The following is a 5431-nucleotide window of genomic DNA, read 5'->3' as shown; positions in this document are numbered from 1 at the left end:
AAGGCTCTATCACGTAATGTGATAGATAATGCATCGATGGAGATGGGTCTGAGACCCACCGCATGAGTTGTCCATAGTGGTAACCCACTCTATGTGATCGGAGATCCCGTGAAGTAGAAGTGGGAGACAAGCTGTTGGTCAGCTGGGAGGAGAGTATCCCTATATTACCTATCCCACTCCATGAAGATGCAATACTCTCCTGATCTGCATGGCAGGTTGATACTTATCTTGATGTGTTCCAAGTGGCTTATTCGGGTAAGCAGAGATGTTGTCCTACAGGCCATCTTCTGAGGAACACACCTATATGAATTTGACTGTTAACATCGCAGTCTGTGATAATTGGGTGTTCTCTAATAAATTCATGAAAAGGCCCTGGAGTATGACGTATACGCTTCACCCGCGGGGAAGCCTTGCGACAGCCCAGTATCGGTCAAGAATTTGTGTGAAACTAGTCTCGCAGAAAACTTGTAGTTCAAGGCATAGTCCACTTCAAGTTGTGATCTAGTGTAGCAAAAATCTCTAAGTGGAAGTTCAACTTCACAGTCTCCACTAAGCACCGGTATATAAACAATGTTTTGGAACTAAATGATGAGATGTGCCAATGAGACTTTGTGGGCGATTGTTGGAATTTTGCTAGTAGGCCTTTGGCCCAAAGCCCAACTAAAATTCTAAAATTCTCTTGGCCCATTCATGCACACATGTGAGTGGAGTGAGTGAGGCTAATGTTTAGTCTCACCCCGAAAGTTGAGAGAGAGTTGCACCTCTTTATAAGGTGAGCTCTTCTACCACTTGTATGAGCATGAGAAGAGGAGACCTACACGCGCGCTCCTCCTCCTCGCTCGCATCGCCACGCCGCGGGATTGAGCCGAGCCGAGGACAGAGCTATGCACGTTGTCTATATTTTTGCTGCTCGGGAAAATTAATGAGTCATTAATTAATAATTAACGGACGCGTTAATTACTGAACCGTTTCCGATTCTTTTGTATCGTGACCCGGCCCGCACTATATAGTCAGGCTGACGTCTACCCTAGCCGCCGCCGCTTCGTATGGTTTCTCACCACCGTTCCAGATCATTGCGCCATCAAACAAGTCTTCTCCATCCCTCCTTTTGGCGTGCACCGGGAGAAGGGACAGCAGGCCTCCGGAACCCCGCCTCTCGTGATCCTGTACGGGAGAGGGGAGATCAGGTTTTTGGGGAGCGCACTCGCGCGACTGCTGGCAGCGACGATTTTGCGAACAACGACTTCTTCCCCGACCTCGGCAACCTCATCCTCGACGACATGGGCGACAACGTCAACGCCGGCGGTGCTACTCCCGCTACACCGTGTATGATTCTATCCTTCCCGTTCGAGATCGTGGTAGATTCATGTTTCTAGTATGTGCCCTAGATGTGATCTGCTCATTTGCTATGCTAGTTCGCATGATTAGTTTAATCTCTGCTACTGTAGTCATGATTTATCTTCTAATTATTCGAATTAAATCTTGTAGTAACTTGCTCATATTTCCAACATCAATGCCTAGCTGGAGCGCCTTCGCGTTTTTCCGTCGGAGGCGGCGAGTGTCCGTCTCCGCCGTCGTGAGGGAGCGACGATAAACCCAGGCGAGGAGACGCGCGTCCTCGTCGGCGTCCGCCTCCGTCCCGCGGCGGCGGCGCATGGACTGCTCCACCGCCTCCTTCTCCCGTGCACGCTGCCTCTCGCGGCGCGCGGCGCGCGCCTCGGACTCCGGAGTGCGCGTGCGGGCCGGAGGCACGGTCACAAGCACCCAGCGTTGGCCCGTGGAGGGGCGGCCGACGGGGGAAGGAGATGACGCGGGACCGGTGCGGACTGTGCTGACCGGGCGTCGCTGCGCGTGGGCCAGGAGGGTCCAGCTTCGGCGTCCGCGCTGCACCGGCCCGGGAGGTGCGGCGACGCTCCAGATCCGAAGCTGCTGCCGGTCTCTACTTTGGACCGCTCGAACGCAATGCGGAAGGCCATCTCCTCCTCGTAGTCGAGCTCTGAGCCAGAGTCGTTGCCGAAGCTGCTCATGGTGGTGGATGGCATCGGAAACCGGAGTGGGAGACGAGTGGACGGACGGAGCGAAAGAGTGAGCTGGGGTTTGAGCTCGCCGCCAAGATAGGGGTGTTTTGTTGGTCCGTGGTGGGCCGGACCTGTCAGGCGGACACGTCCGGACAATGCTCAGATTGCCCTATATTTGTGCTGGATATAAAGGGTGTTGGTTAATTCGGTCGTTTGAGAGATTCTGTTGGGTTGAATTTTTGTGATCAGTCTGGGTGTTTGAGACGGGCACGAGAGACCTGGCTGTAGATGGTCAAACCGCCACGATCCCACGTCGTACGGTCGACGGAGTCTTTTATACTCTGTTTATTTTAAATAAAGAAAGTTAGTTACGATTGTATCGTTGTTGCCGAGGCTCCTCATAAAAGGATCAACAAAGTCAAACCTTCGGTTCGCCCAGCCCATCGACAGCGCACGTACGTGCAATGGCTAGCCAGGAGGAGCAGCCCGACTGGTTGGACCTCCCCTCCGATCTAGTGACGATCATCGCGCGGAGGTCCCGCGACGCCGTCACCGGGCTCGCCGCGTTCCGCTCCGTGTGCCGGGCATGGCGCGCCGCGGCAGGGCCAGCGCCGCGCCTCCTGCTCCCCCGTGTCCGCGCCTCCCACACGGCTGTCTTCCCCTTGTCCCGCGGCTGGTCCCTCGTCGTCGACACCCGCGACGCCTCCTGCCACGTCTCGCACCTGGCCACCCGCGCCAGGGTGGCCCTGCCCAAGCTCAACGCCGTCCGCGACGGCCCAGGCAGCGACGTCGTCCGGCACGTAAGGTACGTGCACTGCAACGACCTGGACATGGCGCTGTGCAGCAACTGGACCTTCCCGACCTACCTCGAGTTGACGGACTACTTGCGCTTCGCCGTCCACCTCCCGCCCGGCGCCCCGGCGCCGGCGACGGTCATGATGTACCACGTGATGCACGGGCACACGGGCATGCTCTTCTGCCGCCCCGGCGACGCGGCATGGACCAAGCTGGAGAAGCCCCGCCGCATAGGCTACGGCTACTTCGACTTCGTCTACCATGACGGGAAGATGTTCGGCATGGACATCAACGGCGAGATGGCGGTGTTCGACGCCGCCACGCTCGGCGCCCTACAGCTGGTCCCGCGTCCGCCAGACATGCCCAACCTCAGCAGCAAGATGTACGGCTCCATCTGCCCTCGGAAGCAAGAGTTGGATTACGTCCACCTCGTCGCGTTGCCGAGCAAGCTGGTCCTGGTCGTGGTAAGGACCACCGTCAAGTCGTCCCGGCCGGTGGCCTTCGACCTCTTCGAGCTAGGCTCTTCTCCGGCGCCTGACGGGCAGCTCGCGTGGCGCAAGGTGGCCGAGGCTGGTAACTACGAATTGTTCGTCGATAGGTACCACGCAACCTTCAGGGATAATGACGGCGCCAACGAGGGCGGAACTCGGATCTACTACGTCCATGACAAGAAGAAGGTTTCTGCCGTCGCAGCATACTGCTACAGCATGCAGGATAAGAAGCTGGAATGCGTCTACAGGTCACCGGAGGATGATGGTCCTCCGGACTGCTTAACTAGGCCTAGTTGGTTTGTTCCTTAGCTTGCTAGCTAGTTTAACTATGTAATTATTTTGCCTCATCAATTAATAATTAGGAAAGAAAGAATTGTCTTAATTAAGAGAAAACCGATACGGACCAATCATATGCGGACTACTCACAAACGCCACAGAATCGAAAAGGTACTCTGAAAAAAACACCTCGAGTGGAGATAAAGGATACCACCAAATCCACTGTGACAAACAAACCCATGAGGACGATCTAAGAGACTAGGTACCGTCCATTAAGCAGCCAGAGGCACCTACCCGAAGTTGCAGTTGTAAACAGAACCAAAATTTGATTCTCCACCTAAGACTAGGCACTGTTTATCCACAGATATTCACTAATGCCAAGGGTCAAAGAGGTTTATGATTTATTGGCTGTTCGAGTTTCACTGTATTCAAAACACTAGTGCAGAACCGGGCAATAGCACCGGTTCATAAGGCCCTTTAGTGCCGGTTAGGTAACCGGCACTAAAATTTCGGCACTAAAGGCCCCCCCCCCTTTAGTACCGGTTCAGCACGAACCGGTGCTAAAAGGCAACCACGTGGCACGAGCCAGCTCCGGGGGCCGGGAGCCTTTTAGTACCGGTTGGTAACACCAACCGGTACTAAAATGTTGGAGGGTTTTTGGTTTTATGATTTCTTTTTCATTTAATTTTGTGTTTTCCATTTTAATTCTTTTTGGTTTGCTGGTATTTTACGGTACTACACATTGTACACGTTATGCATATATATATATATATATATATATATATATATATATATATATATATAGAATTTTTAGTAGAACCAATCATATATATCATCAATCATGTCTCACAAACCGCCATATTAATTCACACATACACACATGTATAGCTATATACAATTTCTCCTACATATGCATGTTGCCTTCGGAGCCAGTGGCATTAGCCTGATTGGTGCCTTCGGAGCACGATGAAAATTGAAAGTGGTTCATGTCTTTTTCGATGGGGGCGGTAGCGGGTAATAGTATTCTCACTTCGGATTTATGACCTGGTCGAGCAAAAATCCCGCTATTTCCTATTGAAGTGCTTCTACGCGCTCCGTTGGTAGGAGCTTGTCCTGCACCTCTTTGAACTGTTAAGAAGGAGATCAATATGCATGTGTATTAGTTGTGTGACTAGATATCGATAATGGTGTAAAAATTGTGAATATTGTTCTGACAAACGTACCCATTCCTGTCTTTGAGATCTGCTCCTTTTGGACGCCATCATGCGAATGTTTTCGCAAATGCAGTATGCACACAGATCAGTCCCTGGCGCCTGCTTCAGGGCCTTTATTACGAGAATGGAATTTAATTTAATCAGATAATAATTAATCAAGCATGATAATTAAAGAGATGGCAGCTAGCTAGCTAGCTAGTACTACTTAATTACTTACCTTGGCTCGAAACCATTTCAGCTTTTGTTTGCATTCGCCTGGAGTGACGCTGATGAACCTTGCCCAAGCCCTGCCCGCCGACGAAGAAAATGAATAAAGGGGTTATTAAATAGTTCATATCATTAAATGACGAACTAAATAGGCCGAGATATATAGTTAATAATGATTGAAATTACCTGTTGACTATCCCAAGCAAGATGTTATAGTCAGTATTTGCTTTGAGTAGCGAGTCCAGTATTTCAACTGTTCCGGCGTCAACTTTAATGATACACAAGATCCAGTGAAATCTGCATGCACACACGTTTACATGTCTTAATTAAGCGGGCATATGTAAGCAAAAACATGTAGCTAGCTAGTAGGCAAAAACAGAGAATTTGTAGTACAAGAAAGTGTGACTCACTCGAAGTTGTAAGGAAGTAG

Source organism: Triticum aestivum, chromosome 6A (genome assembly GCF_018294505.1).
Source record: "Triticum aestivum cultivar Chinese Spring chromosome 6A, IWGSC CS RefSeq v2.1, whole genome shotgun sequence".
NCBI classification, from domain to species: Eukaryota; Viridiplantae; Streptophyta; class Magnoliopsida; order Poales; family Poaceae; genus Triticum; species Triticum aestivum.
This window is presented reverse-complemented; position numbering follows the sequence as displayed.